At 47.4% G+C, this 21,420-nt stretch overlaps 1 pseudogene; it reads left to right on the top strand.

The window, feature by feature from the left end:
- LOC147725152 (1-aminocyclopropane-1-carboxylate synthase-like protein 1) overlaps positions 1-21,420 on the top strand; it is a 198,209-nt pseudogene that overhangs the window by 116,790 nt on the left and 59,999 nt on the right.

The raw sequence follows: 21,420 nt of genomic DNA, 5'->3' as shown, positions 1-21,420 counted from the left end.
GCCAATGGCATTTTTTTTTGCCATTTTCTCATTTGACCTTGCCAGTGCCCATTAGGTCTTCATGAAAGAAGTGATTGTAGTCACAGCACACCTTCCGAGACTAGTTTTACCGTACCTCGATGACTGCTAGTCAAATATGGCAGGGTGCACACGTGAATTCTGCAGGGGAACTTGAAGTCTTAGTGGACCCAGCACCAGGAGGAACCTGTTGTATTCCATCCAGGTCTCAAAGTAGACTGCAAAAGACTGGCTGTGGTTACTCAGCTCCAGTTGGACCCGAGGCAGACCTCTTTCCATGCCCCACCTCAACTTGAGTTGACGATGGTGACAGGTGCTTCAGTGCTGTGATGAGGAGGTCATTTGGGAGAGGTGAAGATCAGAGGGCTCTTTTCTCATGCGGAGACTCCACATTCGCCAGTTGCCTTTGAGGCCATTTACTACGTGCAAAAGCCTTCTGTTCATCTGAGGGAGACTGGTTCAGGGACAAAAACAACAACACAACATTGTAGAGTTACGAGCAGGATGGGGTGAGGGTCTTCATCATGTGCCTGGAGGCACTTTATCTCTTCAGCTGACTGGAACAGCAGGGAGTCACCCTGGTTGTGAACCACCTGGCGGAATCTTTGAGCTCCAGGGCTAGCAAGCCCAGTCAACAGTCCCTGGGAGATCACAAATAGCAGTTTGCAGGAAAGTAGGATCACCTTTCATGTTTACCCCCACCTTTTGCTGGTGTTATGCTATTTTCTGACTAGTCTGACTGGAATCCTGCTAGTCAGGACCCCAGCCACTGTGCTGTTTCCCTACATTTTACTAAGGTAAGTACTTTGGTACCTTCCCAATTAGTTACTGGTCAACCCTTCTTAGTCCCTACTATCTGGTACTAAGGTACCGAGGACATATGTATACCAGGGTCACTCAAACTGTGACTACAGGCCTGGCATTGCAGCCTTTGTGAGCTAGTGCCAGCACAACTCACAACAGATATAGGGATATCTTATATCTGAGGTCACTGTACTAAAAAACTATAAGTCACCCCTATGGCAGGCCTTTCAATATGGAAGGCAAAGTGTTAGGTTATAAGTGTGAGTGTGCCCTGCATGAGCAGGACACCCCCTACAAACCCCGAAGTCGATTATTCAGGCTTTGTAAGTGTGGTCAGCCATTTAATACATACAGTGGACATCAAGTAAATTACGCAATGTCTTACTATATAGTGGCTGCACTGAAACCGGTCATGTTTGGTATCAAACATGTTGGAATCCTACCCCAACACTGATTCTAGTGTTCGATATAGCCCCCCCCCCCCTGTAATCCCATTACAATCCTTTCAGGGTCTAACAGCAAACTAGTGCTGCTGCTGACCACAGACAGAATTCTGCCCTCCTGCTGCTAAGATGAGCTCAGGCAGGGGAAGGTAGAACAATAGGTTTCATGTCACAGGGAGGAGTGACCACCTACCAGACAGGACTTAGTGTATTTGGCTGGGGTAGGGGCACTTGCCAGCACATTTGGTGCCTTCTTTGCATACTCCAGTTAGAACCTGTTCAGGGAGCCGTTGGCTCCCGCTCTGACGTGAAACTTGACAAAGGACATGGCAGCATCCTCCCCACAATCCAGCCCTTCCTCTGGCAGGAATCTCTGAATTGTCCTATTCCTTTCCCTAGGGTACTTAATGGCTTTCCTGTAGAAGGCTTTTCAGATTTGTCATGGGACAAGATTCAGATCTAGAACCACTTCAACTTCAACCATCTGGGCACCTTGAACTTCGTCTGTAACCAATACTGCATCAAGGAAGATGCCTACGTCTCCTGGTCTTGTCGTCCTGCTAGTCTTCTGCATTGTCTGTGCCTGTGCTTCATCCAGGTTCTTCTCCAGGCCTGTGGGCATCACAGACACCCAAAGTAATCTACCTTGGAGTGAAGGAGTCACACCCCTGCATCTGCAGGCACTGCAACTAAGCTGAATGGTCTGCTGCTCCTGACTTCCCATGGACTTCAAAAGGCTCAGCAACTCCCTCAATGGATGCAATGTCTTCTCAGCAAGTTTGAGGCCAGTATCCTTCGTCAAAACTGCTAGAACTGAACCTCTGTGTACCGCGTCGACTTGCTGTTGCCAAGGCTTGTTGGCTCTGTCCTCCAGAAATCTTTGGGTTAAAAGAAGCTACGGCCTACAGCATCTCTTCCTTTTAATGTCTTCATCCTTACCATATCCTCTCCACCCTGGACCTGCATCTTTGGTGAGCTACTCGAGGTCCACTTGGAACTCCTGTGCATTAGGCCTCTGGGTCCTCTTGAGGGTCTTCTTTGACTTCAATGGTCTTCACTGCTTGCTTGGGGCCTGCTATGATTTTCATGCACTTAGTGAGTCCATTGGACGTTCCTGGTCCCATCACTTCACCTTCTTCATTTAGCACATCTGTTGCTGCTGCCAAGGCTTGTTGGTGCTTCCCTGGCCAACGACCCCCTGGTTTTCAACTTCCGACATAAGACAGATCTCAAAGGGATCCTGGTCTTCTACAGCATTGCCTGTTCCTTACAGCTGCAGGGACAAGGTCCCCATCAACTCTCCTGCATCTTCCGTCATTGGTGGTCATTGGTATTCCGTGCCTTGTGGTCACCCCCGAGTGGCATAGACTCTGTCCCCTCTGCTTGCAGGTACTCCTCTTCAAGAATCCATCTTTGGATTCCACCTGACTCTGTCACCTTCTTCACCAGCTGCATCTTGGTCCTCCATTGTGGTCTACAGCGGTTTCCGACATCACTACGCACCTATGAACCCTAGTGTAGCTATCATGGTTCACGGGTTATCCACGAGTGGGGTGACTCCCCTACTTTACATCTTCCACTGGGTTTCTTCAGGGGCCACTGGGAAGGATCCTTCTTGAAAACTGCAACCAAGACATTCCTATCGACTTGCATTGAGTATGTGGCTGTGTTCCCACTATGCACACAGCCTCCGTGGGATTCCTGGCTACTTACCTCGGGTGGTTCCTTGAGTCCCCAGCTCTTCTGAGTCTTCTGGTCCAAGTCTCGACTTTGCTCCAGTGGACTAAGCCTTAAGGCTGCTCTTCACAGCTACCGCTTAGAGAGCTTTCTAAGGTTGTCTAAGACCATGAAGATCACCATAATGGTTGTCTGGATTAATGCAAGGTGCTTCTCTTAAATAAGTGTGCATCATATACTAAGCCAGCCTCCTACACGGTTATACACAGAGGTGGTGCAGGGCATCTTATAGTGATAGAGCGCGCAGGTCACCCGACCAGTACTGTTACCAGTTAGGCACACTAGGGCCCATGAAACAAGTTTTCTTCATGATATTTTAATCAGGTAACCTGCACACTACTATCAGCAGTTCGGTTCCCTTCTATTTACTACCGTGCACCTGACTTACCAATCCTCGTTCAGGTACCTAAGACCACAATGGGTTGAGGAGCTAGCTGTGGAGTAAGTAGATAGCACAAAAATACATACACCTTTTCAATTGTATACTTTTATAATAACCACAAACGCAAGAAGTTTCAAAAACCTTTATCTAGTTATCGTTTTCTTCGAGTTCAATGAGCCACAGGTTAACACAAATCAAACTATCTATCACTAAGATTAAGAAAATAGTGTAACAATGAATTAAGGTAAGAAACATTTGGAGATTTAGAAATAAAGGGGAGGGGAAAAATAAGGAACACGCTAAATATAGATCAACAGATTTGTAAACTTCACTAAAGGCGGGTAAGAAAAGGGAACATACTATTTAGAGCAGACTTTCAGTTATCACTAACAGCCTATGGGAAACAAAACTTATGCAATCTACTTATCCAGATGTGCTTAATTTCTAAAGGGAGGGTAAGAGTGGGACAAACTATATATACATATGAGATTCAGAATTCGACTAAGGGTCGGGAGAGAATGGAACATGCTAAAACATAAGATATACAAGAGACTTATTTGATAGGGAAAGAAACAGGGTAAAAGACAAATTGATAACTTTGCTTTATTCAGAAAGGGAAAATGAAACTTAGATAGACCATCACCCACGCAATTTATATTTACCTAGGACAGAATGAAGACCAACCCTGGCCACGGGTCAGTTGGGAAAGGCGGGAAAGGACCCTCAAGGACTTAGGTTGCCAGTAGGCGAGCAGGTACAGCTCATGGACAGTCAGGACAGGATAACCTCAGGATTTGGATAAGGACTGGGCTCACTAAAGGGTACGACCAACACCTGCAGCTTCGGATGCAACGCCTGCGCTACCCCCTCTCTGCAAGGATTCTGCCAATTACCCCGATTGGGTTCTAGAACCTCCTAGCAAAGTGCTTCGCCAGCACTTAATGTTTCCCAAACTCCGACTGAGTCTGAGGCAATTATGGACAGAGTGCTCCGCAGCTCTCTGTATCAGTCACCTATAGAGTTCGTTGGGTCAGTGACAGGTCAGCTATTCGGACAAGTCGGACGATTTCTCGAGCTAAACCTGGGCAAATTATACTGTTTTGGGACAATGTACCACCCACAAATGCTGCAAGTGATAGGTTCCATAATTTCTGATTGGGCAAGCGTGGAGGTTAGATCATGGTACCTCCTCGAATTTGGACTTTCTCAGACTTAATATTCATTTTTTAACCCACCCCTTACATTCCAGTTCCCATGACAAGAGAGGTTTTAGCAAACAATAGTGTACTCATACAGCAATATACATTTGTTGCATCTTCAGGTAACTGTTCATTTTCTTCAGCTAGGTCAGGGAGCAGGTTCCCATGAACATCTTTGCTTTAGCTGCCAGCTGGCTGGGTTCCACTGCTGCGTGACTTTCTTTTCCCCCGTCACATGACTGGTTCTACCCTGACTTCAAGATGGAGTAGCTGTGCTTCCCAGACCCCCCCCGAGGATGGTACATGAAAAGTAAGCGAAAACAGATTAGAGACACAGAATAAAATGAATGCACTGTATAGCGTGAAAGGCTATACCAAATCCCTTACTTTATAATAACTATAGCATTAGGAGTTAAGCAGAAAAAACGGCTTTTCCAAAGCAGCAGTGCAAGCATGGAGCATGTGAGAAACAAAGCGGGCATCTTAGCAATACTGCGCATGAGCGGAAAATTCCCTCCAGAACTGCGAGTGCGTCACATCACGTGGGTATGACCGACGCATGCACAGACTAGATTCCCGCAAAGCAGCAACCATTGTTATTAGCAAGCTTTGTTAGCATAAGTAGACACATAGGCAAGCGTCACTGGGACACCCCCGTGTAGTGTAAAATGCAATATTAGAAAGACAAAACATGTTGGGTTAATTTCATTAATGTTATTTGAGGTTCTTGATATAAGCAAGTCGCGTCACATGCGAATACTTGCTCTATCAATAGCAGTAGGGAAAACCCTGGATAAATCTTTCCTTACTGCGAGAATGTGCAATGGAAAATCTTTTTCACACTGGAGTTTCTCACTGCCATGGATGCATTCCAAATAAAGTGGAGCACAGGTTTCTTGCATGCTTTTCCTTCACTGCCCTTCCTGCCCAGAGTTGGGAAGAACAGCAAGAAAGACCAGGTAAAAACATTGGTGTTTGAGTAATAAGTTCCTATTCAGGTGATTTTTTAACAATACCTGTGTGCTTCGACCAGAGTCTCAGGTTGTACCGTGATATGACCATATTAAAATATTCTGCTGAGAGACAGACTTATTTTTTCTCATGTCCTTTTTCCAGGCATGAGTTGCACGTTGTAGTGGATGAGTTGTACATGTTGTCCGTCTTTGAGGATTCTGAAATGTTCCTGAGCATTCTGAGTATAGACCAGTAAGTCAAATCTTTTTTTTTTATTACTAAAGTTCTATTGTTTTCATGGGAGAAACACAACAAGCTTTCCAGGCCACAACTTCAGCCTTTAAACCCCACACCAAGCAGGCCACAATTTAATCAGATCCCCACTGTAATCAAGTATGTCAAATCTTAAAGGGTGTCTCTATTGATGCAAATTGTGCGGACCTGGCTGTGCCTGAGTGCAATCTTAACAGCATATAGGAGTTGTTTTCAGTTCAAAAATATCTTTGTAAAGTTAAGGCACTCATGTGCTTCAAGTAGCAGGGCTACTGTAAAGATAGCTTTCCATGCTTCTGCCATGATAGTGCTTCTTTCTTCTTCTTTGACTGAAATGTTCTTCGCCCACTCCTTGCGCTCGAACTGCTTTGCTCTTCTATGCTAAGTAATCATTGACTGCTCCACACCCTCTTTGGAAACTGACTTCTCTGTTTATTATCTCATGCAGATTGCCTGATCCTATGAGAACTCATGTGATGTGGGGCATTAGCAAGGTAAGTGTCCTTTTTATTGTACTTTCTGCCACGATATGGCCCGAAGGGCCCAAATCATATGTATGCATGTCAGTGTATATAGCATATTTTTTTTCATTAGCATCCGTACACATCATAGACAAAAATGCTTTGTATCAAACCAAGTGTGCAACGTCCTAACCATGCTCCCCAGCATCCTCCTCCCGCACCCCAATGTCCCGAACACATTATTGTTCGCACATCTGTCTGATGAGCCGCCACAATCTTCACCCATCTGTGCTAAAACTTGGAGTATTTTTGTGGGCATCCCCGATCCAAGAAAATTGGTAGCTCCAGACCCATGCAAAAGCCCATGCCCTGTTTCTATACACGTAGTAGGGGAGAGGAGTTACCATTCCACTCCCTGGAAATGTCTTGTTTTGTTTTGGTAAGTCCAAGAAAACAGTAGGTGTCATTTGTATCTATTGCCCTGATTTCATCAGTGGTGTATAAAAGAAATAAGTTAGGGGACATAGGAAGTTCCCAGTCAAGAACCTCAGACAGGCATGTCACAAGCCCCGCCAGAACCTAGCTACATGACCATACTGTGTGAAGAAAGGTACCCTCACTATTGCTACAGCGTAGGCAGGTGGAAGAGGCTACCAGGCCGATTCGCCCAAAGCCTTTATTGGGTGTAATATACACAGTGTAACTAGTTGAATAGTATGAGTCCTAATCAAGAAGAAATGGCTGCACCCCATGGGGATTCCAGGGCCTCGATCCAGGTATCATTGTCTATTAATCTGGGGTCCCTCTGCCGGGCTGTGCAGAGGACAGCTAATGTAGTGTTACTACTGGAAATAACATGTTTAGTGATTCCCAAGGTCTCCCATGAGCAATTCTCTTTATAGTGGATTAAACTCCGGGACAGACTCCAGGTTTTTTAGATACGGGAAGAGGGCATGTCGGAATTGAAGGTATTTGTAGATTGGTAACGTGGCATGGACAATTCACTTTGGAGCTCCTGAAAGGATTTGGGAATCAGCAATGCATGACTTCCCTTAGTGAGGATATACAGAAATGATCCCATCTTTCAGAACCCGGACAGAGTAGGCAGTTGGGGTAGAAAGTAGTGGGCAAAGGATAGATATTTGGGAATTCGTATACTGACCGGATGTTTTAACGAACACCTGCATGATGCAAAGAAGTCAATGGCCTGTTCTGTGGGGGTATGTGAAGAAAAAGCAGATATCATCGGCATACATAGTGATACGTTCTGAAACCTCTCGCAGCCACTCAAAGCCTTGGATCTGAGCATCAATCCTGACCCAGACACCAGTCTTTCCATGGCCAGGGCAAATAGGTGTGGTGACAAGGGACAGCCTTGGCGGGCACCAAACCAGCCACTCGTATCTCTGTGTATAGTAGAGATACATAGGATAAAAATCGGGGGGCAATCTTGAGTCAGCGTAGTAGTGCAAAAATTGGTTCATGTGACCAAATCAAAGGCCTTATCCATATCTGCTATCAGTAGATTAGCCAGGCGGCATAGGAAATCCACTGTGGATATGGCATTGTGGGCTTGACTGACATTATGGTGCGTCACACGATGGGGCATGAAGCCTGCCTCTTCTTGGCCAGGGCCTTGGCCAGGAGCTTGGTTTCTATGTTTAGTAAAGAGATCGGTTGGTTTTAAGGGGGTCGGCCAGGCTTCAGAAAGACAACCACATGCGCATGGCCCCAGTCTGGGGGTATATGTTTCTCTTCCAGAATGGCTTGTACAACCTAAAGCAAGTGGGCACTCAGCGGCGGCATGTCTGCTTTAAAGAATTCATATGGGAAGCTGTTTGGGCCTGGAGCCTTGCCTGGAAGCATATCAGCCAGAGCCGTTGCTAGTTTGTCAACTGGAAGACCGTCATCAAGTAGGGACCTGGCTGTATCTGATAGGGCCTTGGAGGGCAGATCATGTAGAAGTGTCTGTATTTGGGTCTTATGTGGCCTGTCACAGCATATAGCAATGCATAGTATTCAGGGAAGCTATTCGCAATCGCCGCTGGGTCGGTGAGGCTATCACCACTGAGGCCATGAAAACTGGAAAGATGGATCAGTTTCAGTGCGTGTTGTTTATGCCTTGTGGTGGAGAATGCAATGTCTACCCAAAGAAGTGTAGGCATCATGTGGCCGGGCAACGGTCACTTTATTGAGGGCGATGTATTTAGTCAGGGCTTGGTGCATGTGTATTCGGTATTGATGGTCCTTCAAACACCAGGGGAGAGTCTCCAGAGTAAGAGAGAATGGTTGGGACCTATTCTGAGTCCAAGTGACACTCAAGAGCGGTCTGAGAGACCCCTATGCAGTATTATGATGTCAGAGACTCTGTATGAGTAGCCTGAAGGAACAAATAAATACTCAAGCCTGAGAATGACCTGTGTACATGGAAATAGTATGTAAAGCCCTGCTCAGCCGGATGAAGCATTCTCCAAACATCTACCCATACCATCCTCTCAGCCAGGGGCTAAAATTCCATCTGGAAAGTCTACCGAAATAGTCACTAAGCGCTTCACTAGGGCCTAGGTGAAGGGTGTAGAAGCATATATGCTTCCCATTACCAAAGGCTCTCCGTGAATTAACCATGTCACTATGACATTTCTACCCACAAGCGGAAGAATTGAAAGGGAAATTTACGATGGATCAGGATTGCCACACCTCAGGAGCCTCCAGTGAATCTCAAATTAAATGTTTGGTCAAATCGAAAACAGGGCGGACAGGGGGTTTTAGAACATAGAAGGTGTATTTTTTGCTGTACTATTATGTTATTCCCGAGGCGCATAGCCTGCTGGAGTACTGCTCCTGTTTCACTTTGTCTAGGATGTCCCGGACATTCCAGATGGTGATTTAGAGCCTATCTCATGAGATGCTAGCATATACATCTGTCATCTGGGCTGGTGCTGAGTATGTATGGGACACAGCCTCAGTGCAGTTGCCACTTGAGGAGCACTTTAATCGTGCACTGGGAACAAAAAACAAATTACAACTAAACATTCCCAACCCCTTCCCTCAGTCCCACTCCAATACCTCAAAACCATTGAAGTATCTGTTGCGGATGGAACGTCATCCCAACCCCAATGAGGGCTGGGCATCGGCACCTTCCAATGGATCCCAAATAACAAGTCTATTAACCAAAGTTTCTCCTAGGGTTTGGAGGGTGTCCCTCCAAGTGTGCAGCCCATCCAAGACACCTTCCTAAAAGTAGGGTGATTGTATTGAGGTAGTCCGCCTCTGTCTTGTAGGCAAAGTCATGTTACTTTGACGTGAAAAGGTATGTCAGACCTCAGGGTTCCCGGACCTGCCTGCGTAGCGGGCCCTAGATTGCCACAATGACCTTGATCTATGGCGACGATTGGGCATGAGCTTGGAACGTTGACGAAGAGGATCACTGGAACAAGTCAAGTTGAGGCAGATTGTGGGGCTTAACATGTATTTGCTCATCGATACAGACAAAGATCTCTTCAGGGTAGTCAAAGAAGAGCATGCAGGTAATATATGACACACAAGCGAGCTGGAAACAAGAGTGCATGGTGGATCTTGAGGCCTCGGATCCGAGCCTTTTCCTCCGTTAAGGTTTGACGTTGCTGTTGGACCAACCTGATATAGTCTGGGAAGATCATAATGTGTTGGGGGTTAAAGGGGAGAGATTCTTGCAACCTGGCTTGTCTAAGGATATTGTCTTGATCATTAAAGTTATGAATTCTGACAAAGACTGGCTGCAGCTGGACACCAGGAGGGGGCTTCTTGACTGGAGTGCAAAGGGCCAGCTTGATGATAATCAAGGGGAGAGGGACCCGGCCGGCATCTGTCCCACTTTGCTGTTGGCGAGGAACTTCCCTCTGTCTTCACCCTCATCGCCATCTGGAATGTAGGTTGTTCCCGCGGGCTCACCCCCCAGCATCCTCATTGTGTGTTGTGAGACCTCTAGTTAAGGTCTCGAGTGTGTCCACTTTCTTTTGTAGTGCAGATCTTGATATGTTAGTGTGACGTCCAAGCCAGCTTAGCCTCTAGCATGTCTCTGCATTTGATAATGGCTGCTAGTAGTGTGGCAGTGTCTAGTGTCACCTCCGCTAGTTCCCCAGAAGCTGTGGCCATTGTACTCCGCTTAGAGGTGGTGCCGTGCAGCTTGTCGCTTGTCATCTTCGGGGGAGCCCTTCATCTGGTGTCTTCAAGTCCCGCCAGACTGCAGCCGGTTGGCAACACCAGACAAGAGCATCGCATGCTTGAGTCACGGTCTAGCCAGGGGCCTCCCACCCTGGAAGGTAGTCCCCAGGGCCTCACAAGTGTATGTAGAGAAGGAGGGAAGGCCAAGGTCTCTTAGGCCACGGTTTGCACAAGCCTGGGAGGGGACTTGCTGCCCACAAGCCGCACCAGGACCTGACCAGATAACCTCAGCGGGTGAGAGAACACCTTCTAATGGGTGCATCACTTGTGTCCATTTTCATGTGGCCTTGGTGGGGGGTCAGAACCTCTTTATAGACAGCGGATCAGTAAGGGGACCAAGCTGCGGTTCTCAGCTGTTTCCAAACATCCTAGGAGTGTCGGAACAATGGTAGGTATGCGCCCTGAAGTATCTAAACCAATAGACTCCGGGGCTGTATCAATAGGGGCCCAAAAAAACGATCTGTGCTGATAAGCCCCACCTGTGCCGAATCTACCCCAACTAGGCCCCCAGCACTATCGTGGCCTGGACTCAAGGACCCAGAGGCTGAAGCAATGTCACACTTTGTGTTCTGGCCTTCCCAAAGGGCCACCAGCAGGGGTCCCAGAATCCATTCATACAGGTAACCCCAGGCACAAACCTACTCCAACTAGGTCCTCAGGACCGCTGCAGCCAACCAGGCCACTGAGTCACCAGACACCCAGAGACACCTCTAGGGAGGCCCTCCCCCTGCCAGGTCTCCAACACCACCATGGCCTAATATAGCCACCAAGCAGGACCGGCACTGTCAGGAGCACCAACTCTGATGCGACCCAACTCGTTGAGATGATGGGGGCATTGGCCCGCATCCCCAGGAGAACCTCGATCCATTGCGGGTGCTAGCTAGCACACCAAACTCACTCTAATGTAATTTGTCAATGTGCAGCCACAGGCACCACGGCCAACAACACAGCCGCCAGACCGGCTCACCAAGCCTCACTGTAAGGCCTGCGCCGCGAGCCACTCAGGTCGTCTTTAGTCTTAACCTCTGGAAGGCCGCAGGACGACTCCAGAGTTGGGGGCCCTGGCCCTCGCTTGGCTTCAGCTGACTCTGAGCGGGTGTCCTCCAGTGGAAGAGGCACTCTTTGCTGATCTCCTTGGATCTCCTCGGGCCAAGTCCAAGCCACTAATGTGACTCGAAGTTGCTGCCACGCTTCCTTCCTCGGCCGGTTAAATTTACCACAGGCTGCTGGATTCCGCCACGGTGCCCTCGCTCATCATTGACGCTCCCTTCAGATATGACGTGTCCCAGCAGGTATTAGATGTGACTGAAGGCGTAGAGGAGTGAAATGTTTGTAGTTCGGCAGGATTATGTCAGCTAATGTTTAGGGTAACACCAGAGCTTGCCTTAGGCACTTCCACCATGTTGGACTGCAAGGCCACGCTCCCCCAAGGTGAATGCTTTTTTGCCTCTCCTCAGTTTTGTTTAATACCTTGCAGAAGGCCACTGTAGAATGACTTGGGAAAACCAGTGCATGGTTTTATACATTCTTCATCCCCAGCAGCACACAGACAGAAACACAAAGCCCTACTTGGACATAGGCAGGAGAAATATACTGAACAAAATTATCTGTAAGGGACAATGATGTTGTTTTCCAGGGCATTTGGAAATGTCCAATTTTTATTTTGTACACAATACACAATTGTAGGAAGCTGGCTCTGCATATACTATACCCAAGTAGGGTATAGTGTGCACAGAGCCCAGTGGATGCCCAGAGGTACAGCAGAGGCTAAATTGGATAATCACTAACAGCTCTATTTGTGGTAGTGGGATTGAGAAGTTAGGGTTATCAGGAGAGTGTGTTAAGCATTTATCATATTTACTCAATCAAGGCTGATGTCACATGCTCAGAGACAGAATCCAGACCAATTAGGTAAGTATAAAAATGGTATACTTATGGTACATTTATAGAACAATGCAGTACTTGGTACAGGTACGTAATGAATGCTTTCAAATGCACAACTGATCAAGGAAATGCAGTTGTTCTTGTGCAGTTACAGGTCAATATCACTTTTCAGAACACTTGGCATTACAGAGTAAATACTCTCTGATTACTTTCGAATTTTTGTTGTTGTTTTTTTTGGTCCTCGTTGTCTACCCTGGTTGCACCTTTAGAGTCGAGTAGAGAGCGACACACTGCCTCAGATAACTGGATAGGTAGACCAGTATAGTTACAGAGTCACCTAATCAGTGAAATCGCAATCGCAAGGACCCACAGTCTGCAACCATGAGGGCACTGTTTTGCTGCACAGGTATACCTGCCATTAGATCGAAGTCGACAGGTATGGGTATGCCAGCAGAGTAAGAAACGAAGGATTCCGAAGGCAGCATAATCATTGCACCAAACGGGGGGAAAAAAACCCTGTGTGATTTAAAGTTGGTTCCACTTCAGAAGATGCCAGAAGGCTCTCTTGTCCTGGTACCCTGATGTCATTAGATCGAGTTTTGAGATCTGTAACATAGATATCAGCCAATCGGAAAGAGATGGTGGTATAGAATCCTTCTATTTTTTACAAATTTCTCTTCAGGCCTGAAGCATGGAGTAGAAAAGGAGAAATTTAGAAGAACCTGTCACCCCCTCCATAACTCCAAAGATTACCAGTACAGGATTTATTATGATCTGGCGACCCAGGGAGGTTGAAAGAGAAATGCTTTAAGAGTCCCAAAATTGAGATAGTAAAGGACATTCATAAAACATGTGTAAGTCCAAATCCGCTATTGCCCCACACCTTGCGCAGGCAACCGGTCGATCTATGGAGAATTTTGAAAGCCTTTGCGGTGAATAGTAAGCCCTTTGTAGGGAAAAAAGATGGTTTCCTTGAAGCCACGCTGGTTTGACTATTTCCCATAATATCTGAAAAGAACTAAGCCAAAGATTTTCCACATTGAGGTCTGGAAAAGATCTCCCCCAGATTTTATCGGGCAGTTGAAATTCGCCATCGATATCCTCCAACATTGAATAATACCAAAAGGATATCTCCTTTTTTGCCGGGGTTTTAACTAGAAGTTGGGACTCTAGATGATTGCCACACCCAAGTGGGGGTCAAAACCTAATAGTAGATTGCGCGTAGGCCCAACTTGGTATCTGTAAAATCTTGAACCTTGACAAATTAGAACCGGTTCTAATACTTAACACTTCCCAAGGTAAGAGTACCCTATCAATAAATAAATCGCCCCACACTTTCAAACCACCCTCTCTCATAGGTAAAGCAAGGCTATCATTAAGCCAACTAGGGCCCCCAGGTAATTCCCACAAGGGAGCCTTACTTGAGAAATATCCTAGTTTCATGGAACTGCTGACCGTAGTCCATGTTCTAGCCATGCCCCGCAAGACCTTCAGTTTTATTTTATTTTTTAATTTTGGGGTCCCCAAATTTAAAAAGAAACCTATCCTGTGGTAACCTTGCCCCACTTAGCATGGCACTAAACATACAGCCAATCCCGGAGTTGGTAGGGGTTTTCAGTAACATACAGGAATGGGTGAGTTGAAATGCCCATGCGTATAGTTGAAAACCTGGGGCTGCTAGCATCCCCTTCTGCCTACGATGTCTCAATTTTTTCCAGGCAATTCTAGGGTTGCGCTGGACCCAGATGAATGAATTAATGTCGCTCTATAATTTAACTAAGAGTGATGGTTCAAAATAAAGAGGTATTGTGTTAAACAAAAAGCTGATCTTCGGCAATATAGTCATCTTTATGAGGTTAACTCTTCCCAAGATAGAGAGAGGCATTGATGACCAGGAACTCATAAGTCTCCGGCATTCTTTCACTTTAGCCGAGAAGTTGGTCTCTACAATTTTGTTAATATCCTGGACGATTTCTTTACCCAAGTAACGCATTTTTAAGCTAGGCTGAACCCCTATGTCTAAATCATTATGGTTCCAGGTCATAACCTCTGTTTTTGGGGCGTTAACCTCATATCCCGAAATTCCTCCAAAGTCCAGGGCCAGTTTTATAACAGAAAGAAGTGCTGTACTTAAATCTGAGTAAAAAATCAGGAAATCGTCTGCGTGCGGAGCAACCCTCTTCTCCCATCACCCATACCTAAAAGGCTTGATGCTAGTATCCTCCCGCAACCGTTGAGCGAAGGGTTCGATGTATAAGTCAAACAGTAGGGGGGAGAGAGGGCAGCCCTGACATGTTCCCCTGGTGATGTTAAAAAGGTCAGTCAGTGATCCATTAAGCAAAGGACAGGCTGAGGGGTTTTGATAAATTAAGCCAACTGCTCGGCAAAATCCTGCTCCCACATTGAACTTGCCCAAGACCCCCGACAGGTATGACCAATTCACCCTGTTGAAGGCCTTGGTTGCGTCAAACATGAGAACAGCCAAAGGCAGCCCGGCAGATGATGCAACATCAATTGCACCTATTAGGTCGTAAGTCAACTCGAAGAGTTGTTGACCCCTAAAAAATCCCCTCTGGTCTTGATGTAAAATGTACCCCGCAACCATGCCAAGCCTGTTGGCCAAAATTGAAGCAAAGATTTTATAGTCTGCATTTAAGATGGAAATTGGACGATGTGACCCACTAGTGGATGCTGATTTGCCGGGTTTTAAGATTAGAGTTATTGACGTTTTATCTCAGGAAGTTGGGGGTGACATCCCTTCCTGAAGAATCTGATTAAATAAGGATGTCAAAAATGGTACAATCGCCCGTTCTAAAAGCCTATAGATCTCAGATGGAAGGCCATCAGGACCCGCCACCTTCCCGGACTTACTATTCATTATTGCTTTCTTGACCTCATCCTGAGTAATCGTCTGATCTAAAGATGCAGATTGATCGGGGGTCAGTGTTGGCAAGGATACCTCGTTTAGCCAATCGACAATCGACTCATGGTTAATACACTTATCCTCCTTATAGATATTGTGAAAGAAGGATATGAAGATTGTTCTAATTTCTTCATCTGAAGTATAAACCACAATGTCGTGGGTAATCATACATATATTGTTACGGACGTGATCGGTCTTAGATTTCCAGGATAGGAGTTTACCTGCACCTTCACCATATTGGAAATGGGCGATTTTGCTGGTTTCCCATCTTTGTAATACATGTGCCTTAAGCACGGAATCCAAATCCCCCTTAGCTCTAACCAGCTTGTTTTATAGTTCTTGCAATAAAGTAGGCCAGGCTGATGATTGTAGGTCAATTTCCCTTTGAAGCCTGCCTATTTCTGCCTCACTTGAGAGTACCTACTCTCTATACAGAGTCCTCATATGAGAGACCCTGCTAGTAATTTGGCCCCTAAGGAAGGCCTTAAAGGAGTCCCATACACAACCTGGAGTGACCGTGCCAATATTATGATCCATAAACACTTGCTTTCCTCTACCAAAAAAGAGATCACATCTTGTCTAGAAAGCAAAAAACGATCAAACGACCAACTTCTAAGAGCTACTTGGGAGAAACCTGCCATTACCAATGATATCGCTGAATGGTCAGACAAATGTGAAGGGAGGTAAGTGATATTTTTAACCATGCTTTTCAATGATTGAATAATCAAGATATAGTCAATCCTGGATTAATGACGATATTTATAATTTCAAAATGAGACACCCATCTGTTGCCCAGATAATATCCTACAGATGTCTAAGTAGCCATACTGTTTCATATTGGCCAACAGAAGAGACCTGGTTTTAGAAGGGGTCAATGGCCTGTTATGTGGGGACTTATCCAAAAGGGGGCCGAGGACTATATTAAAATTGCCTGCTAATATGATAGGTTCTGGAACAGAAATCAAATGAGAAAAAACAGATGCCAAGGCAGAAGGATCATCTACATTCGGGCCATAGCATCGTATAAAAGTAATTTGTCCCCCTGCGCAATGCTAACTGTGGAAATGACCCATCTGCCACCTGGATCTGTTAATTTGAATACCAGTCGGGCTTTTAAAGATTTTTTGAACAAAATTGCAACTCCTCTATTGTTTGCATCTTGCGTTGTAGTAATAAAAAAGTCAATCCACGGATTCTTCTTTGCCAAATCGCACAACTCTAGTTCTACCAAGTGGGTCTCCTGGAGAACGATGACCTGCGCATCACAATCACGAAGATATTGCAGAATCTTATCCCTTATGGGGCTTGTGCGGAGGCCATTGATATTCCAGGAGAGAATCCACAGATTATTCATAGAAGAGCTGCCCCTTTCCTGCCACCCTACTAATGCCATACTCTACTGGGAAAGCACCACAACAGATTAATACAACCATGCCGAAGATCACCTAAATACTGTTGGACTTGGCCCTTCTGGCAGGTTCACCCCTAAACATTTTGCTTTGTACTTGTGACCCAGTGGTAGTGATTTCTGGTGTTTGAACACTTTAGCACTGTGGCGCAGTGTAAAGTGTGTGCGCTCTCTGAGTGCGTGTGTGAGAATGGCCTGCCCTCCCATAGGAATGCATAGGGAATGTATGTGACCATGTTAGTTCCTGATGCGTGGGGAGTGCAGGTGCGAGTTTGGTATGTGCGGACTCGTGTGATTAAATGCTGCGCAATGATGTATGTGGCATGATTGGGTCTAGTGTGGAAGTGCCACTTCTAGAAGTTGTCATATTGGTGTAAAATGTGTCTGGCGTGTGATTGGCTGGAGCTGGCTGGTGAGCCTGACTCCAGGAGTCTGGATGGGTCTGCCCCGGTGGTGAGTTTTGAGATTAGCATGTGTGATATGAGGGAGTGGTGCACCTGGGTCCTGAATAGGTCTGGGCTTTCCCCACACAATGCTGGCTGCGCCCCCTGTGGTGCAACTGATGACTGTAGCCCTGCCAGTGAATAGAGTGAGGGGCTGAGCACATCAAGGGTTCTCCCAGACCAGCTGCGACTGGTTCTTCCCCCACCCTGCACAAAGACAAAGGGTTTCACTGTATAAAAAGGTGCTGTGTCCCCTTACAATTTGTTCTCCATGCTGATCCTACAGAGGGGGGCTGCTGCTGCTGGGCGCCAGGAGGAACCGCCACTAGGACCACCTTCCTGCTTGGAGGCACCAGTGAGCTGGCCCTTGGCCCAGCCTTGCCCTCCACCTTGCTGCATGTCAAGAGGGACTTTGTTGCTGGACTTTTTATTCCCTATAGCGCTTGGGAGCGCTCTACCTTGTCCCTAGCGCTGGGAGCGCTTTACTTTCACCCCTAGCGCCTGGTAGCGCTTTATTTTTGCCTTTAGCGCTGGGAGCGCTGTCTTTTACTTATAGCGCTGGGAGCGCTTCAATTATCCCCTATAGCGCTTAGGAGCGCTTTATTGTTGTTCTAGCGCCTGGGAGCACGTTTACTGTCCTCTGGCACCTGGTAGTGCCTTAATTGCTTTGGCCGGTGCCCACCTGGCATCTTGTACCCCGTGGTTGTGTCTGCCGTGATTTTGCCCGATTTGAGAGCCTCAGCAGCGCGACCAGAGCCGAGGGAGGAGGCTCGTCAGGGAGGCTGCGCTGCCATTGCCTGCCAAGTCAGCCTTTGACCAGGGAGAGAGGGGCAGGACGTCCCGCCCACACGGCAGCCCGGAGCAGAGGAAAAGCCTGCGGGAGCCGCTGCCCTGCCGAAGGTGACCCGGAAGTGGAGGGGCCTCGGCAGAAACAGAGGAAGTACAGCTGGTTGACCCGCGGGACTCCCGGACAAGGGAAGAGCTCCGCAGGTCTAAGCCTCGTCCTGACGTGGAGGAAGCTGGCCCGGCATCGCAGCCCAGTAAGTGCAGAGGGCTGAGGCGGGGGCTCCGTGTGTGCTGGCTTTCTTCTGGGGGGCAGTCTGGCATTTTTGAGTCCCCGAGTGGGACTCCAACGTAGTCGGGCAGCCTTCCTTTTGAGCCTGAGGGCTCCAAAACATCTTGGGGGCATTTGTGTGTTCAGAATCCCCTGAGTGAGATTCCAACGACCTGGGTGCATTGCTTAAGAGCCCGAGAGAGGCTCCAGGGGCATTGCTGCATTTAGAGCCACAGAGGCTCTGGGGGCCATTTCATCCTTGTTTCTCCCGAGTCCAAGAAGGACTCCAACGTCGGGCCATATTTGATTTAGAGCCGAGAGGCTCTCCCTACATTCAGGGGGCATTGTTGGGTGGTAGAGCGGCCCCGGCAGACAGCGGGCCGCTCCCCCCATTGTTGCCACTTTTGCACGAGCCCAGAGAGGCTCATTGGGCCATTCTGTTTGTTCAGAGCCACAGAGGCTCTAGGGGGGCATTTCCTTTGTTCAGAGCCTGTGAGGCCCCCACATTTGCCCCCAACATTGTCACACAGCTGCCTAGCACTTAGTGGGCAGCTGCCACATTTAGGCCCCTGACTTTGGGACACAGGGTATCCTACCCCCAACAAGGCCAGTTGGCCTAGGGACTGCCACAGGTGGTGGCTTATGTAAGTTTTGCGCAATTGTGTTTTTATTCACTGCACCTCTGAATGTGTTTTTATGCACATTGTGCCTTGTTCTTACACTTCTGAATGTGTTGGTTATACATCATGTGTTCTCCTGTGCTACACCTCTGAATGTGTTGTTATGCGTCACGTGCCTTGTTCTTACACCTCTGAATGTGTTTGTTATACATCATGTGTTCTCCTGTGCTGCACCTCTGAATGTGTTTTATGCGTCATGTGCCTTCTTTTTACACCGCTGAATGTATGTTATGCATCATGTGTTTTCCTTCCCTACACCTCTGAATGTGTTGTGATGCATCATGTGTAATGTGCCTATACCCCTACATGTATTGTGATACTTAGGTGGTTTTTCTTGCTAGTACAGGTGTTGCTAGTGAGGTCCTGGTTCCCTGCGTGACATTTTCCTAAGGTGGTTAGGGTTGCATAGGTGGTACTTACTTGTTAACAGTAGTTACTGGTTGTGTGCTAATTTGTGCTACAGTGATTTTATATTCTATGTTATAAGTGCTAATTCTACCCAGTGCTAAGTTCTAAATGTGCTGATTCCTGACAGTGGTCCAGGTGGCCCTGTCCCATGTACATATAATCCCCTGTAAATTCTGCCCATGCCTGTTGGTACATTGTAAAGTGTGTGTTTTTATATAATGTGTTTTGGTGTAATACAAAGGCTATTTTTATATATAACCTTGTGTGGAGTTTCCTTTGTGGTGGGACTTGGGTGTTGTTACTGGGTGCGCGCGCAAACGCTTAGCCTACATAGCCTCCGAGTTTAGCCTTGCTGCTCGCGTCACATTACCTAGAGGGTGAGCAGGGGTGATCTTGGTGTGTGACTCCCTTGCCCTGACTTAGAGTGGTGGTCTCTGACTGTCTTTGGCGCAAGCCTTGGCCAGCCAGAGATCCCATTTCTAACATTGGTGGCAGCGGTGGGATCCGGATTTGTGTTTGCATTGTACCGCAGTGCCAACTGGCTGCACTACAAAACTCTGCATTTTAGATGACCACATTTTGGGGATTATTGTTTTTTTGAAGTTCCATATTTTCTACTCCTAAAGGTATCATTGTGTAATTGTGTCCAGTACATTTGTTCCCCGCCCCGCTCCCAGAGTTTAGTACCTGTGTCATATGTGGTCAGGTTGAGGAATCAGGGGTGGTAGAAACTGCCTTACCAGTCCGAGGGGGGGTTGTGTGTGGATGAATGGTGCATGGCACTAGACCAGTGAGTGTGAGTTCTCAGGGATAGGGAACTTGCTGAATACCTTGTGAATTGTGTGCTCCTGTTAAGCTCAGACCCCTAGGTTCCCGGTGTAATCTTTTCTCTAGAACATCCACCAAAATGGAGCCTGCTTTTGATTTCTGTGATCTAGGTAGATACAGTACGTGGGAGCTGGAAAGGTTCTGTAGAGAGAGAGACCTAGGGAGGGGTGAGTCAAACAGGTACGTACTTAAGGGCCTCCTGGTCCAAAGGCAAAAGGATCAATCGGATCTTGAGCGCAGTGTGGAAAGGGCCTGGGCCTCACACCATGAGGGTGGTGGGTCTGTGGGGAGCCCTGAAGATTCAGAAGAGGAGGAAGAAGTTGATAGTACCTGGATGCCAGTAGAGAGTGAAGACCCCATAGGTAGGGAGTCCCTTGCTGGGTCCAGTGTAGGGGGCAGCGCCCCATCCCTTTCCCTGTCCCCAGAGGAGTGATTGGATAGGAGGGAAGAGAGGGAGCACCAGCTGGCTATGGAGTAGCTCAGGTTACAGCATGCCAGAGAGGTAGCGCAGCTGGGTGCGCAAGAGAATTGCAGAGGCTGAGAGGGCCTTGGCCAGGGAGAAGATAGCCCTAGAGGGTAGGTTATCCCCTGACCACAGTTATAATTTTCTGGATTCCCCAGGGAGGGTTGAGTCCAGTGGTGGCAGCTATATAGAGCCCAGGGTGAGCAGTCCCAATCCCCAGAGTATGGTACCTGTTTCCCAAGAGGACGAGTTAAGGTTGAAATTCTGGGGCAGTAGGAAACTGTCTCACCAGTCTTGGGAAGATTTTGAGGATGAATGTTGTGGGACACTGTCTGATTGGGTACACGTTCACACGGAAGATGATTTTAACGTATTGTTCAGAATGATTGTCAAAGAGCACCTGCTCAGATTTTGTTCCCCAGGGTTGCGCCAACACCTGTTGGGGTGCGGATTGTCTGAGGCAAGTGAGCTTGCAAATGAAGCAGACCGCTGGGAGAGTGCTAGAGGTTCTCTATAGTCTTTAGTGAGTGAGTCCAAAAGTAGTGGTTCAGGTATCTTCCAGCCCAGCGTGGTGGAAGAGGCTCAGTGTAGCCCAGCTAGGTCCCAGGATAGCGAGGAGAATGTAGGGGCTTACTGCCTGGCTCAGTGGAGCAGGAGTAAGTGGGTGACCGAGGGTCACCAGACGCACAAAGCCCTGCCTCAGGACCTGGATGGTTTCTTGAGGCAACACCAGGTTGGGGACTTAGGCTGTTCTGTTACTCCATTTGAGGAGGATCTCCTAGTGAGTAGAGGACCTGGAGCGTCTGTAACCAGAGCACCTATGGTTCTAGATTCTGGCAGTGCCGCTCCGGTAGG

This window comes from Lissotriton vulgaris, chromosome 4_1 (assembly GCF_964263255.1).
Source record: "Lissotriton vulgaris chromosome 4_1, aLisVul1.2, whole genome shotgun sequence".
Classification (NCBI taxonomy): Eukaryota; Metazoa; Chordata; class Amphibia; order Caudata; family Salamandridae; genus Lissotriton; species Lissotriton vulgaris.
This window is presented reverse-complemented; position numbering and strand designations above follow the sequence as displayed.